The sequence below is a fragment of the Erpetoichthys calabaricus genome, chromosome 6, assembly GCF_900747795.2.
Source record: "Erpetoichthys calabaricus chromosome 6, fErpCal1.3, whole genome shotgun sequence".
NCBI classification, from domain to species: domain Eukaryota; kingdom Metazoa; phylum Chordata; class Cladistia; order Polypteriformes; family Polypteridae; genus Erpetoichthys; species Erpetoichthys calabaricus.
Window position 1 is genome coordinate 147,371,814 of NC_041399.2, and position 17,913 is coordinate 147,389,726.

Sequence of the window (17,913 nt, forward strand, 5' to 3'; positions counted from 1 at the left end):
GCCCCTATGTGGTCTGGGGGAGGCATAAGCCCTCATCCGGTCCTCCTGGGCATCCCAGCTGGGTACCACTCCCAGCCTCCTATGACAGTAGATATACAGATTACTTTAAACACACTGTAAAGTAAAGCAATTTCAAACCGATGAACATATATGGATCCTAACAATATCAGTTTATTCCATTTCTGGGTGGTTTACAGTCTACTATAATACAAAATCATAGACAAAGTCACAGATCTGAGGAACAAGACCAATTGGCTGCCCACTCCTCCTGGGCATCCTACAGTATTAATATAAATTTGTCCTGGGAAATCTAATAATAAAAAGACAAAATCCTTTCATTACTGGATTCCAAGTTTGATAGTATATTTAGAGTCTTCCCCATGGGTAGGAAAGCAGCTTTAAAATACAGCAGTGGCATAATGCGCCACAGCAGGATACCAAAAGGATAAACAGAATAGGGGAAGGTTAGTAATGTTTTATAATTATTGTAATACTTACATTTTTCATTCAGATGACTAACAGAAAGAAATGTAATTTGAACAACAAATCAACACTAATCAGGGTATGCTAAACTGAAGTACTAAGTATTTAGGCTGTATTCCAAACCTGGCACAGTCGGGGAATTTTTTATAAAACAGACAGGTCATTCCACATCATTAAGCCACTATATGTTGTCACACGTGTGCGCTTACGGGACAGCCAAAGGGTCCAATTATAAGTGAAATGTCAAGAGATGGGAGGTTGGAACAGAGTACTAATAACTTTCTTCTTCTTCCAACAGACCAACAGAAGAATAACTACTGTTTTACACTTCAGTCCCTTCCCATTAACATCACTTCCAGCTCCCCAAAGATGACATCACTTCCGACACCCTTCCAATGATGTCACTTCTGGTCCTGCTCTGATAACATCACACCCGCCTCCCTCCAATGATGTAATTTCCATTTCCTCCTAAAATCAGATTTCCTTCCCGCCATCATCACATGAAAAGAACCATTGTATGGTACTTGATTGTCTAATTTATTTTCTTTTTATTCTTGTCAGCTGGACATTATTGGGGGGGGGGCTTCCCCAACTCTTTATTTTTGTCTTATAGCTTCACAATGTAAAAACGTGTTCTCCTATTGTTGCTTTTAAGGAAGTGAAATTGATGAACAACTATTAAACTCACCTTTACATGTTTCCATTAATTTTGCACCGTATTCATTTCCTATCCTTTTACACAGTATTTCATCTGTCTTTCCTTTCCAACTCAAATTACCCCTTTTTAAACTAGTTTCTTACAGCATTGTTTTCTGCTCATCTTAATGAAATTGATGGCAATACAAAATCAAATGATGAAATGATTCCTTTATCATAGCAGGCTACTTCACAGGTTTGGGAATATGTTAGACTGAGCTGGCAACATAAATGTGTGAAAAGGACATAATGATCATGTCAACTGAAATTTCTTGCAAAGGTTCCAAAGAATACCCACCACTACAAGAGTGACTGACAGCTGTGTTAAAACTGAGACACTCATTAAGATGTTAATTCAAAACGGCTGATGTGTCTGATAAAGCATATGGCTGCCTCTGTTACATCTCAGTTCTCAGACAGCTTGAGTAAAATCAAGTAAAAAAGTGAGTAAAAAGTGCCAATACTGATGCTCTGTGCAAGAGAGGACAGAGCCAACTATACTTCCTTAGAAGGCTGGCGTTCTTCAACATCTGCAATAAGACGCTGCAGAGGCTCTATCAGACGGTTGTAGCAAGTGCCCTCTTCTACGCAGTGGTGTGCTGGGGAGGCAGCATAAAGAAGAAGGACGCCTCACACCTGGACAAACTGGTTGAGGAAGGCAGGCTCTATTGTAGGCATGGAGCTGGACAGTTTGACATCTGCGGCAGAGCGATGGGCACAGAGCAGGCTCCTGTCAATCATGGAGAATCCACCGCATCCACTAAACAGTGTCATCTCCAGACAGATAAGCAGCTTCAGTGACAAACTGCTGTCAATGTCCTGCTCCACTGACAGACTGAGGAGATCGTTCCTCCCCCACACTATGCGACTCTTCAGTTCCACCCGGGGGGGTAAACGTTAACATTATACAAAGTTATTGTCTGTTATACCTGCATTTTTATCACTTTTTAATTTAATATTGTTTTTTATCAGTATGCTGCTGCTGGAGTATGTGAATTTCCCCTTGGGATTAATAAAGTATCTATCTATCTATCTATCTATCTATCTATCTATCTATCTATCTATCTATCTATCTATCTATCTACCAGTGCCTCCTACCAGGGACATTCAAAGCCAGGTGTTATCAATTTACCTTATACCCATACCTGAGGTGGCCCCTGAAGCTGTTCGACATCAAATCTTCAACAGTCAGCAAGATGGACTCAAAACCCAACAATAACATTCAGAAACGGCTGGGCCTTCCTTGAAGTCTTTGCAAAATTGCACTTTTTGGGAGAAATACCTTGAAGCTTCAGCTGAAATCCATCAGCTTGGGCTACAAAACAGGAGAAGGCAAGGCTTGTTTTTGAGCTGAGATGATCACCCGTCCATCCAAAGTAAAAAAGTAAACGTTCACACAGGACGCAAGTGGAATGCAAGGCAAGCAGTATACCAGGCCATTAACTGACTGAAACATCAGGAGATAGTTGGAGTGCTACAGCCAGGTAGGGCTGGACTTGGATGGGTAACAGCATGTAAATTGTGTTCTAAACATTGAAAGAAGAAGAGGAAAGGCCTGGTGATATCTGAGGTTGTGAAGATGAAGGAGGGGAGGTACAAAATAAAAGCTTTAAGTCAGCAACAACAAGGGAGATGGACAACCTTGGAGGCTGTGATCAACAGGACAGTCAGGTGGACGGACATGTGGAAGATGCTTCCAAAAATGGTTGAACTTCTCAATCAGGGCCACTTATGACACCTCTCCGAGTCCTAGGAATCTTTATCTCTGGTATGGCTCAGATGAGATCTGCAACTCGCAGAACCTGAGTTTGAAACATATCCTCTTTAGCTGTTTGGCACATTACTATGGTGAAAGGTGGCATCATGACCAGGTTCTCTGTAAGTTTGCTGAAATCCTGGAGGCATACTGGTCAGAAGCAAACAGGGCCAGCCCGGTAACTTCACAGCTGCTGATCCTTTGTCAGGAAAGGGGGCAAGGTGCAGAACAGCAGCACAAGGATGTGGTCTCTCCTGTCACCTGGAAAAGAGTGGACCATGAGGACTGACCTTGACCATTAGCTGAGGTTCCCACAAGTGTTCACCTCAACTTCTTTATGGCCAAACATTATGCTCTTGTCCACCACTACTAGGATGATCATCATGCTGAATTGACTGTTCCACAGGAAGATCAGATGGAGGCTGCCTTTGAAAGAAAGAGGGAAAACTATGCAGAACTGTTAAGTGTGTGCTTGCAAGCAGGGTGGAGGACCTTCTTCTTTTTTCCCAGTAGAGTTAGGTTGCAGAGTCTTCACTGGAATATCCTCCCAGAGGTTCATGGAGTCTCTTGGGATTACAGGCTCAAATTTGAGGAAGGCCCTCAAAGATCTAGCTAAGGAAGGCCCTCAAAGATATGGTGGAAGAGGCAGAAAAAGGGAGCTTCTGACTCTGGCTCAGAAGAAAGGATAAAGCATGGGGAAAATAACAGCTGCCTGCCAGGGGTTGTAGGGAGACATCCCTACCATGGCTCCACCAACTCAAGATGTTCTGGGATTAAAGGAGAAGAACATCAGTGAAGGGTGGCTCCTGGCTGATGACGTTGAAGTCAGCAAGGTGGCACTCTTGGAAGTGCATGAGGCAGAAATGCCCAGCAGGTGGCCCCACCTATGCTGTCATTTATTTTACTTTTTTTGGATACTACACCAGAAGTTGCCAATAAAACTGTACTAAATGATAGACAGTTTTTAGTATAGAAAAACAAGAGCATTAGTGTCCTAAAGAACTATACTAGACTGATAAGAATGTGGTACTTCCAGATTTTATTTTCTTTTGGCGCACACCCTGTTCATGTACCCTCAGTCCTATAGTGTCTGCTTAAAGTTAAATACTTGATCATTTTTTTTAAATCTACATTCTTCCACAAGATATCTGATGTATCAGTGTGACCTTAAGTTCCATTCCTATGTTGAGAACATATTAGAAATAATTTGAAAAACAATGTTTGAACACTTGATTGCCTGTCATTAATGAGCAAAATGCCTTGATTTTTGCAGAATTACTCTTACTGAGTGCAAACAAAGTTAAACTCATTTTCATAGAATCATCAGAACCAATCAAAAAGTATCAATTTTTGTAAAATTATACTATAATAACCTATGACTAGTAATAGAACTGAAATTGATGAAAGCTTTTCGTATGAATCCTACAACTCTACTGCAGTTAAGATATAATTGTATGCAAGACTGCTAGATATTGACCCCACATCCATAGATCAAATCCTTAGATACTATGCTATTATCATATATCATTTGGGTACCATTTTAATGTTCTTCCTTGCAGTGCATCAGTAGATTTACACAGGTTCAGAGTGCTGTTATCAGATCATCTTAACCCTCGGTTAACTAGTCTGGCTAACTACTGCATTGTGAATTATCTATAAATCTTCTTACCTGTCATATGGTTGAGAACTTATGATGCTGACATTCTAACTCTTCCAAAACTCTATAAAAAACTCTCAACAAAGATGTATTGTACTTTGTGATTCTTACATTCTCTCTTAGCAGTTTCTCTGAAGAGCGGGAATGGACAAAGGATTTTGTAATTCTATTTAGTGATGTGTGCTTTTTCTTTGAGAACAGGAAGGCTTATATTGTTAACAGTAAAGAACATTGTTCCTGCCTTTCCAAAGAAAGAAGAAAAGCAGAGCTTCTTTCTAAATAAGGGTGTCTACAATGACAACAAAAACAGTGAATGTAACAAGCAGAGAAGGAAAGGGGAGACAGAATGTATAAATGCTGAGAGATGAAACAAACAGAATGAACTGAAGTTTGACTCAAAGACACATACTTCTATGAAAAATGTCAATAATAAGATGCTTTTTTTATTTGATATGAAACATATGGTGGTTAGTGTTACTTTCTTACAGCTCCTGGGGTCTAGATCTAATTCGCAACCCACATTTGTCTGGTGTACTTTTGTATTTTCCAACAGTGACTCCTAATCTTCCCTGTATGAGTGCATCTTGTGACAGTCTTACTTCTGCTTTCATAGGCATAATTCACAAGCACATATTTGAAAAATTAACATAAAATTATACCCTGAAAAAACTGGGTCATGAGAACAGCACATGGTTGCTAATGCATGGGTCACATCCAACCTTACCTAGATAAATGAGCCATTTCTTTCATGGTATTGAAAGGGCTTCATCCCTGGCATTGGTATATTTTCTTTTTACTTATCTATTTTATTGTACTTTGTATATTTTTTTTCTGATTTAATTTTAATATTTTTAGTTTCTTTCTTTTGCATTTAATTAGTTCTTAATGTGGCGTGCCTTACTCTTAATTATTGTGTGTTATTATCTTATATTTAATTTTCATTTATTAATATAGCTTGTTCTTTGTCCTATAAACTCTGCTTAGAACCTAATGGGACATCGCACCACCAAAAAAATCTGCAGCAGAGGAAGTGATTGCAACCTTTATAAAGTGCTGAGACTGTAAGTGCTTTGCTGAGGCACTAGTTAGATTCTGCTATTGCTGTTGGACTCCCATTCTTGAATTCATATTTTTGTAAGTTTTTTCATTTGGCTCACTCTTGTGTTTCAATCTCATTCCTGATTTTTGATATTGGGATTTTGGCCTGGTTTAGTTTTAGTTTTACTTTTCAACTCATTTTTTAATTTTTGTTCATAAAATGTTTGATCATAAAGGTAAGTTATTTCTGATCTTTGGACTGCTATCACTAGAGGTTCCTTCAAAATAACATAAGGCCTGCAAACTACTCAAGCAGACCAGGATCTTTAATATCCTACTCAGAAGAGCCTCACCTTAAATCACCTAGGCCAGGGGTCGGCAACCCGCGGCTCTGGAGCCACATGCGGCTCTTCAGCCTCCTTGTAGTGGCTCCCTTTGGCCTTGACAAAAAAATAAAAACCATGAAAATGAATGATGGCAATTTCTTAATTTAACTTATATATATATATATATATATATATATATATATATATATATGTGTGTTTATTTACTACTACTACTACTGTTATACATTTTAACATCTAATTTAGAGAGTTTAATTCTGCGTGGACAGAAGCATTTGTCTTCACCGCCAACGACGCTGGCTTACCGGTGTGCTTAATATGTGGCGATAAATTATCGAACAACAAAAAATGTAACGTTGAAAGACATTTTCAAAACAAGCTCTCAGCATTCACTGAAAATAAGCGAAAAGATGAGCGAAAGAGAGCAATTTCGGAACTGCAACGGAAAGCTGAACAGAGCAAACATACTTTCAAAAAGTGGATCACTTCTACACAGTCAACTACAGCCGCTAGTTTTGTGGCAGCTCAAGAGATCGTAAGGAGGGGTAAGCCGTTCACAGACGGAGAATACATGAAAGAATCGTTCATAAAAATATCAGAGCATCTATTCTCCGACTTTAAAAACAAACGGGAAATTGTTCAGAAAATGCAAGCTGCATTTAGAGAAAGATTCAGTGAGTTCAGAAAGGAAAAAAACACTCTCTCCTTCCCTGTCACACCCCTGGACGTCGACCCATCCCTGCTGAACACATCCGCATTCACAGGAGTAAGTAAGCCCGATCTAGAAATTTAACTGGACGACATAGCAGATAAAGATTAATGGGTGTCCAAGTTCAAATGCCTGACAGCGGATCTTGAAGAAGTCACCCGTCAGAAGGCTACTCTCGCTAAAGAGCACAAATGGAGTGATATTTAAAACCTCCCCAAACCCGACAAATTTGTTTTCGACACATGGAGTGCCATTCCCGAAACGTATATGAACATGAAAAAATATGCATTTGGAGTCCTGTCCATCTTTGGCTCAACATACTTAAGTGAGCAAGTTTTCTCAAGCATGAACTTCATAAAGTCCAAATATCGCTCCCCGCCTCACACATGAGAGCCTGCAGTCCTGTGTGAAGGTCAAAGTCACATTGTACAGCCCCGACATAGAGATGATCAGCAGCGAACTTCAGAAACAGAAGTCACTTTAAACAGGTGACAACAATAGCATTTAATAAGCTATTATTTTTCAGAAAAACAAAACACATTCATTTCGGACCCGGAGCTGATGTAGGTTTTTTTGTATGTTCAGGTGCTTCAGTTGATTCAGCACACTGAAATGGAATTTTATGTTTACTTTTTTAAAGCTGCTAAGCTACAGCTAAATGTTTTATTTATATTAAAGTGGGCTAGTTTTTATTTTAATTTTACACAGGTATAGGAAGGACCCAAATAGGCCTGCATAGTTCAGTTTAATTTACTTCAAAGTAGCCCTACACATGCACACTGCACTTCTGTTTGTTGTATTCCGTGGTTGTAACATGTAAAATCTTAAAAAAGATTAAAACTTTTAAAAGTTTATCAGCTGTGTTATGTTTTGCGGCTCCAGACTATTTTTCTTTGGAGGAAGAGGGGGCAAAATGGCTCTTTTCATAGTGAAGGTTGCAGACCCCTGACCTAGGCCCCAAATAGTACCTAGTGGCTTTAGCCTGGACCAGTTCAAAAATGGGGAACTGTCAAAATAACTGTAAAACTGAAAATAGTGTAAAAGCTCCACAAGGAGAAGGATCACTGTTAACCTCTAGCTTGTGCATAAAAATAGGCAACAAAGAATCTTTTTAAAAAAACAGAGATTTCAAAAATACAAAGAAAAGCTCAATAAAGCCAAAAAGAGCCACAATGAAATTGCCTAGCAATCCACAGTAAACAATCACCAAAGTACATTCCAGTAGTCAGAATTCTTAATACAAAGCAAAAAAAACAGAGACAGCGATACTTACAGTAACTCCACTAGATATGAATGATTCCCACTCCTAGGCCTTTGCAGTCAGTTTAAATAGCCTGAGGGAGCAACCAAGAGAGGTGACATAAGGGTTGTCGCACCTCTTGGAGCAGTACCCGCAAAAAATAATGGAACATAACTATAGTTAAAGAGACAATACATAATTCCAAACAGAAAAAAAATGTAAAAATGAATCTCATAATAATTCATAAACAACAAAAACCACAACAAAATACATAGCAGAGACCTCAATTTGGCCTGAGCTCATCTAAGATCTCTAGAACAACTTTCCTCATTGATCATGAATAGATGATGTTTAAAACGTTATTCATGTAGATGTGTTTTGGAGTCTGTGATTTCCGTAGCCTTAAAACTCCTTTGTTGACAATAGTGGGAAGAACAGTTGTCACATTAATGAACATAGGCTTGCACACAAAGTTAGTGCTTATTAAGATTATCCATCAAATACAAGTATAATCACAGTTATTTTATTGTGATTTTTATTCATATATTCACTGTCAGTATCTAAGAAGCATACTTTGGAAATAAGTTCTATATGGTGACAACATTTTTAATAAAAGGTATTATTTAAGACTGGGGATGTCACAATTAAAAGGATGTGGGAACTACCAATGGTTGGTAGGCTTCTAGAAATCATTAAAATATATTTATTAGTTTCTCTTAATGACTAGTTTATTCTGAAAATCTAGCAAATAAGCACTGGAATGTTAAAAACACTAAGATTATATTTAAAGAATTGCTAAGCTTAATCTGTTTAGTGGCATTTAGAGTTATATGGCTATAGACAGACACAAACACAGCCTCTTATATCAGATAGGACCCAGAAATGCATAGCAGGTAAAATAAAGTTCTTCCTTCTATAATTAGTATTCTGGAATTCAGAAGCAGCTTTTATCACTTTCTGTGACCAATTACACTCTATTAAACTATGAATTTGGGAACATAAACACAATTTATAAACCACAGGAAAAAACAGTTTTTGAGGACAAGAGGGAAATTTGCCCAGACAAACAGTAAATTGATGATGCGCACAATCAAAGTAAAAATACAGATCCTGGAACTTGTTTCAAAGAAATAAACAAGAAGAAAAGAACACAGCTTTAATTTATAACAAAAACATCCTTTCTTAAAATAAAAACGGAGCAAGAAAATACAGAAGAATAAAAGATCTTTTAAGGTAAATTATCTATCTATCCATTTATGGTATGCTAAAGCCTACTAAGGACCCAGGGCTTATCTAAAAACACAAATAATTAATATGGCAATTTTTTTAGAAACTATTGATACATATACCCATAAGTGTGGAGTATTTAAATATCTTTCATCTACCTGCACCTACCTTTTATAAGTAAGAGTTACAAAAACATAAAGAAATGGAAGTAAATCCAAAGGATCATTCTTTCATTCTTATCTATCTGGTTACGGCGGTAAAATACTATTCCTGAAGGAAGCCAAAATAAGTATTGCAAAAACAGGCAAACAGGACCAAAGGAACCAAAGCTTAGAATTAAAACATTTAAGAGCTGTGATACAGCAAATGTACATTGTGACAGATAGGGGGCGCTATCGACTCCTTGAACCTTCAGACCACACGTCAGACACCAGGTAAAAGTCCAAATGTTAAATTTATTATTATAATAAGTGCACAAAGCACCCTCCACTCCACAATACTCCAATTATCACAAATAAATCAATAATAATCACAAATACACAATCCTCCACTCCCAGCAGCTCAGTCACCCTTCCTCCCAACTCGGCTCACTGCTGGGATCTCCCACAATCCTTTTATAGTCCATGACCTGGAAGTGCTTCTGATCCCCCCAGTCCATGTGATTCTTAGCACTTCCGGGTGCAACAAATCTTTTTCTTCAGCCCGGAAGTATATAATCTCTTCCATTCCTGTGATTGTGAAATACTTCCGGGCTATATGGAAAGCATAAGTCTCTGGGCCTCCCTGCAGCATCTCCTGGCAGCCCCCACGGTATCCAGCAGGGCTGTGATGATAGACTCCAAGTTCCATGATGCCATGCTGGAATTCGGGGCACCTCCATGTTGCCGGGAGGGCTCCATCTGGCGACATGGGGGTATTGGCCAGGATTAACGGCCGGCCATATACCACAACATTCATTAAGTAAATTGGAATAGGTATTCTTTTGATGCTTTACATTGTTTATTTTAATACTAACATTCTGTTAAAACTCTCTAGAACTTTGGAATTTATGCCATTCAAGTTTTCTAGTTATGGCATGTTTATGTATATTATGAAAAATATCTAGTGACATCATGTGGTAAGACTGGGGGGGGGGGGGGTTAATTGTGTAATTTATTGGTGGTTTTAGCACAATCCATTTTAACCAGTGTTGGGTGCATGACTGTGTGTGCTGACTCAATGATACCAGCTAGTGCAAGAGGAATGTAAATAAAGGAGAATGGGTTAAAGTATGAATGATGGTTTTGTGTTTTTGTTTGTTTGAAGTGTGATTGCTGGTTGGAAAGAGTGGAGGGAGAACTAAAGGAAGATTGAAGGCTTTGAGATTCTGCATGGTGATTGTGCTCTATTCTCCTGAGTAGTGGAGCGGTTGAGAGGAGGAGTTGCAGAAAGGAGGCTAGAGTGCAGCAGCATTTGGTAGATGGACAAGGCACCCTGGGAGCTGTGGCGACTGTTGTGGGGCAGCTCAGATCCAGGTGCAGGACCAGGAATATGGTGGGCTGCATCAAGGAAGGAACCAGGTGCAGTGGCATTCTGTAGATGCAAGGTGCCCTGTGAGCTGCATGTGGCCACAGCTCGGATCTGCTTGAGGATCGGGAATGTGACTGGCTGCAACCTTGATGTTTGCCGTTGTCTTGACAAGGACCGGGTAAAGAAGTGAAGAAGGGACAAAACTGTTTTAACTCTCCGATGTTTGGGATTTTAAAGTGCTTATTTATTTGGATTTATCATTTTAAACACCCTGTGGCACTGACTTTATTTGAAAGTGAGAACCACCAGGGGGCGCCAGAGAGGCCCAACCCCCAGACACAACCATACAGACACATGTCCTGGTTAAATAAAGGCAGTTTATTTTCACAGTGCCTTCCAAAAAAGGTTCCAAAAGTACAATAAACACAAATCTTTTCCACACTCTCTTTATTTTATCCTACTCTCCACCTCCCAGGCAAGCTTTATCCACTTCCACCCAACCCTGACTTGCCCAGATATGGCAGGGTAATTTCCTTTATACCCAGGAGTACTTTATATTGGACCCAGTGGAAGCATTTCTGGGTCATTTGGAAGTCCCACAAAGTAGGGATCATTAATCCCCTCAGCTCCCCCTGTTGGCCCACACTGGACCCAATAGAGCTGCGTCACAGGACTACAGGTTCCAGCATGTGCTGCAGGTGTCTGCACAGGTATTCTAATCCAAGGACACTGTCACTCAGAGTATGGAGGAAGAGGATATTCACTAGTGTTTATCTTCCCCGGTCCTTCCATTATGCTGGACCTCCAAGCTGGGTATTGTTCCTGGGTCCAACCCAGTCACGATTCCAGTGTACCCACTCAGGCATAGACACATTCTGCCTTTTTTCTGGGCAAGATAGGATGATCTTCAACCTGTTTCTTGTAGTGGCATAAGGCTGGCCTCCCGTCTGCTTAAGGGACTATACTCCTTCCAGGCTACGACGACCCACCCATTTGCATTGTCCATCACAAAAGATACATACATTTTTCTGGCTTTATTTATATGAACTATTTATCTCACTCTAGTGTTTATTGCATGTTTAATTCTCTCAGTTTTTAATATACTGGCAACATTCTGATTTTAAAGTCTCACTTGTGTGCCTCATTTGCCCTGGTCTGTCATAATTTATGAGTACTGATCTCCCCAGATAAAGGAAAGTAACCTTGGGTGCAGGTCCAGGCATCATATATCTTTTGTCTGTTAATAGACGTTGCAACATGCCATATATGTACTATTCAGTCCTATTGCCTAATGTTTATCTAGAAGTATGCCATTTAGATTTCTCAGATTTTTATGTCATGTGTGTTATGGAGATATTCTTTCTTGTCCTCTTCAGTCTGCAGAGATGAATGAAACTCACCAAGGAAGGTAAAGAGATACCAGTCCTACAAGCAGCAATTGGTGCATTTTCTTGACTTAGTTAAAAATGGGATGCTAGGCCTATATCCACAATATGACAAGTATTTCTGTTAGTGAGACACAGTTGTTTGTTTCTCAGTTGAACCACAATGAAACAAAATAAAATGGAAATCCAATAACCCAATTAAAAATCATTTAAAAATTAATTAAAAAATAAAGATAAAGTATCATAAACTGGGTACTGGTCTATATTATTCTTTTACTGCATGCCAAATATTGAATTACTCACAGTCGGACTTCGCCCATACTATCTACCACGGGAGTTTAATCAGTTATTTGTGACAGTCGTTTACATTCCGCCGCATGCTGATGTGGGAGCTGCAGCTGAATCAATTCTTGAAACTGCTCATAAACTAGAAACCAAATCACCTGGTTCTTTTAAGCTTGTGATGGGTGATTTTAATTTATGCAGTCTGGAATCAGTATTACCAAATTATCATCAATATGTGAATATTAACACTAGAGGGGACAAAACTCTGGACAAGTGCTATGGAAATGTCCCTAATGCCTACATATCGCATCACAGAGCAGCCCTGGGTGCGTCTGACCACGTCGTTGTTCATCTTCTCCCGAAGTACAAACAGAAACTGAAACAAGAAAAACCAGCCATACGAACAACACAAAACTGGTGCAAGGAAAGTGTAGAGGAACTGCAGGAATGCTTCTCCAGTACAAATTGGGATCTGCTGACATCCTCACAGTCACTGAATGAGGCCACCTATACTGTCAGCGAATATATTCAATTCTGTGAGTCTATGATCATTAAGAAAAAATCTGTCAAGGTGTACCCAAACAGTAAGCCATGGATCACTAAAGAGGTTAAAGCATTACTATTGCAAAAGCAACATGCACATCAAGAAAATAAGTTAGAAGATAAGCGAATTTTACAGCAAAGGATTAACAGGTTAATTAAACAAAATAAAAAGATGTATGGGGAAAAAATCAAGAGGTGGTTCAATGATAACAATCCAAAGCAGGTCTGGAAGGGACTAAAAACAATTACAGGACTGGGCCCTAAAATGAATGTGGATTTTCCAGCTGACAAAGACCACAAGCTTTTAGCAGATGAACTGAATAACTTTTATGCCAGATTTGAAAAAAGTGATTTCAGCACCCAAAATACAGAAATAAAGGAGATGCTTTACAAAAACACCAGGTATTCTGCTGTGATTGGGTTCAGTTTAACTGAAGTGGAAAAAGGCTTGCGGAAGGCCAAAACAAACAGTGCAGTGGGACCAGACGGCATATCAGGTCGGCTCTTAAAGTCTTGCTCTAAGCAACTCTCCCCAGTTTTTCACTTGCTTTTTAACTGGTCTCTGACCTGTGGTATTGTACCTAATCTGTGGAAACAATCAATCATCACCCCTGTATCTAAGGTTTCTAGGCCAAGCTGTTTAAATGATTACAGACCAGTGGCACTTACATCTATTCCAATGAAATGCTTTGAACACTTGGTGAAAAACATTTTAATGACAGAGACAAAGTCTTTTCAAGACAACAATCAATTTGCTTATTGTGCAAACAGAAGTGTGGAAGATACTCTGCTTGTTATCTTACATCAAATCTATACCTTTCTTGATCAGCCTGGTTCATATGTCAGAGCACTATTTTTGGATTTTTCTTCAGCGTTCAATACTATACAGCCTCATATACTGATTGGGAAATTAAACAGTATGAATGTAAACCCATTTATCACACTATGGATTCAGAACTTTCTTTTAAATCGTTCACAGACAGTTAAAGTTCAGGACACTTTTTCAAAAGCTCTTCATTCAAACACAGGAAGTCCACAAGGGTGTGTCTTATCACCATTACTGTTTACTCTGTACACAAGTGACCTGAGACAGAACAATGACCACTGCTCCATTATTAAGTATGCGGATGACACCATGATCATAGGATGCATATCTGGGGAGGATGAAAGCCACTATCTAAATCAAGTGGACTGTATGGTAATCTGGTGCAATAAAAACTCTCTCAGTCTGAATGTAACAAAGACCAAAGAAATGATATTTGATTTTAAGAGACAGAAATCTGTATGTTCACCTATTGTAGTTCTGGGAGAGGAGGTAGAAATAGTGAATGAATATAAATACTTAGGAACTTACCTAGATAACAATCTTAACTGGAATACAAATACAAAAAAATTATTTTCTAAGTGCAACCAGCGCTTATTTCTCCTCCATAAACTCAAACTATTTAAAGTAGACAAGGACCTCATGTTGTCCTTCTATCGTAGTATGATCCAGTCCATGATCACTTTCAGTTTCATTGTCTGGTTTAATAGTCTGACAAACCAAAACTCAAAAAAGCTCCAGCAGATTACGAAGTATGCAGCTAAAGTTATTGGGGCTGATGTAGATGATTTGACTAGTGTATGTCAGAGGGCAATGCTAAAGAAACTGGAAATCATCTCAACTGATGACAGACATCCATTACATGTAGAACTAAACTTCAGTAAATCAGGAAGGATAGTTGCTTTGAAAACCCACACAAATCGCTCCAGAAACTCCTTTCTTCCTAGTGCCATATGACTTTTCAATAAGAAATATCGGAGATAATGTTTAAGGTTTTGATATATATCCTGTTACCTTTTTTTTTTTTTTTGGTATAGATATGTTTTATCTAACTGCCTTACCTTAACCTTTCTTATTTCTATTTGTATGTTTTATTTCATTCTGTCTGTTACTTGGTATTAGATGCAACTGAGAAGGCAAATTTCATGTTTTCCTGTGTAAACATGACTAAATAAAGAAACCTAACCTAAACCTAACCTACTGTAATATATTTTTCTTGACTAAGATATTATTTATTTTGTAATCCTGGCTTTATGAACTTTCTAATTTCATATTCACTCTTGCATAATGTTATGTTTATAAGGTGTAATTATTGATTGTTTATAATTTCATGTTTCTCATTACATTACATTAAATAAATATGAATGATATATTTACAAAAATTGAATAACACATTGATTATTATTATTTATAAATTACTGACACATACACAATCCCAGCATGATTGTGTGCGATTAAATGTATTCATTGTGCATGCAATATACAAATTCATTTATAAACATGTGCATTAATTAATGATATTTTTCAACCTTATTATTTAAATATAAATTTTAGAACTGTCATGTTTGTCTCAGTCTCAGAAGATATTAAAGAGAGACACAGAACACACAAGCCAAATATTTAACTAACCCGCAGTAATAGTGAGCGTCAGTGAACAGGTTTGATTGTATAACTTAAAGTACAATACTTATGCAAAAAAACTGTATTATTCCTTATTATTTCAAAGTATACATACATGCAACTTTTGGAATGAGGTATCAGAATGGTATGTATTAGCTAACCAAAAGTGTTTGATGGCCCAAATGCTCTGCGCTTTCATGCAAAATGTCTTATGTTCTTATATTATTATGCTGTAAGGGGAAATTTTGTTTTTATTTACATGAAAATCTTTTGCTGTCCTTGTATTAAAGACAGACTTCAGCAGTCCTTTTAAAGAAATACTCACTTTGATCAACATTAGCTTATTTATTCAATTTTTATTTAATGTTTACTGGGATAATCCAATCATTTTATTATTTTGCAGACATCTGTGTTTTTTGACAACAAAAATAACCTTGTTAGACTTCTCTTTATAAGATCAGGACTTTTTTTTACATGTTTTTAGGGATTTATTTAGAATTAGGCAACATTCCTTAAGGTTTTTATCAGCTCTACACCCATTGGTTGTGCAGCTCACACAGCCAGTTCCATACTCCCAGTATTTGTTCACTAAAGGTGGCAGTGACCTAAAGTTCTGTTGTCACTGATGACATCATTTTTATATCAGGTTTGCCAGTCTTCAGTTACACCCATGGCTTTCTCCAAGTGTCCTAATCTCTGGTGATGCCCATACCTTTAATAACATAAGGCTTCATTGGGTGGTAGCAGGGGTTGGATTTGATTTAATAAAGATGCACATTTGTATATATGACTGATTTGTAACATATTCCTTGTAATTTAAGCTATAAAACCAATAAAAATATTAATTAAAGAAAAACAGCTTCATTTCTTCTTGTTCAATTAAAGATACATTTCAATATTTTTTTCTTCAAAATTATGGTATATCTTAACTTGCCACTTGAAATTGTTTTCTTAATGATTTTTTCATACATTTTAAAAATACCCTGTTTGTTCTTACAGTTTACAATGGGCCTTTAGGGTAATGGGGTCCAAAGGCTAAAGAAAAGGCCTTAAAACTTACCAAATATGTCCACTTTAAAATGGCAAAGATTTCTTTGATAACAGAAGGAAACTAAAAATTACTACTTTATCACAGATTCTTATTCCTGTTTCCTCAAAGTAAGTATATGTCTCTTGCTCACTTGTCTCCTTGCAAAAGCCATTGTGGGTGGAGGTATGAGAACTCAATTCCAAAAAACCATTGTATCATGTGTTGCTATTTTACCTAGCCTATGCAGCAAATGGCAGAATAACGAAAAGAGCATATTAGAGTTTTTGTACACAACAATATATCTGAACTGAACTGATCATACTGCATTGTATTTTTAATAAACTCCTTAGATTTTAGAAAGAGCCAAACCCGTGGCATGTCTTGTGCATGGGAAAAAAACTCACAAAATGAAAAAAGCAAAGTGTGCGATAGAACAGATTGAAGCACCACAAACCAATGATCAATTTTTTTTTATGCAAGATGAATCTGTCCTCCTGACAATATGGTCATTAAAGAACTAAGCACAATGCTTCTGAGTGAATAAATTTACTGCCACTGATTCCAATCAATTCTTAAATACACCGGGACAACAACAACATGCAGACTCAATGTAGAACCTACAGCTGTGAGGCAGGAATAACAGTCCACTCTGCCTAAAACATCTGTAGTAAATGTAATAGGTTTCATCCTAAACTCAATTGAATTAGAGCTGCTACATTGGCACTACAGTGTATGTGTGTGTGTGTGTGTGTGGAGGTGTTCAAACTGTCATAGACTGGTGCCCTGACCGGGTAGTATTCCTGCCTTTCATCCGTACAATGATTGCCAGTATTGGATCCAACTCTATCGTGACCCTTCCCCAGATTAGTGAGATGGATGCTGATAACATCTGTTCAGTTTTTGTTACTTGATTAAATGCTATGTGCAGTGCTTCAGGTGGAAGCAAATAATTGCTAGTAGTCTGCTTTTTTTGTACACCGATTAGTCCTCCTCATATTGTGTTTTAATTTTTATGCAGTTTCTTAGTCAAATGGGTGTGGTATCCTTCTCGGACTTTAGAGAGTGCTGTTAGAAGTATATTATATCGAAGAGCAGGCGGGATATGTGTTTGCTGTCACAGCATGAGATGCTGCAAATATTTACAGTAGGTACTTCACTGCTGAAATAGAAAAATGCCCTACTTTAAGTCCTGGCTTCGTGCCTGTTCAATATTCTCTCTCAGTGTAGTGCATGCATACTTTAACAATCCATTGGCAGCAGGGAGTATCTTTATGAACTAAACAAAAAACTACAATTTAAGAATATAAGCGATTGCATGATGGTTTTTAGTTAATATTGTATAGTTGCCCACAGAATTGAGGTAGCAATTCACATCTGGTCATCAACATTCAGTGCCAATAGCTTAGCAATGACTTTCCAAGGTGAATCCTAACCCCTGGCCCTGAAGGGTGAGGCATTGCCTTGGAAAAAGATGAAATTAGCAAAGTGAGAAAGCACATGTACATAAGTATTCACAGCCTTTGCTCAATACTTTGTCGATGCACTTTTGGCAGCAATTACAGCCTCAA

At 38.0% G+C, this 17,913-nt stretch overlaps 1 protein-coding gene across 4 annotated transcripts in view; it reads right to left on the bottom strand.

Moving 5' to 3' along the window:
• The window catches only part of sugct (succinyl-CoA:glutarate-CoA transferase), a 752,804-nt gene that overhangs the window by 402,939 nt on the left and 331,952 nt on the right, over positions 1-17,913 (bottom strand). The window lies entirely within an intron of this gene.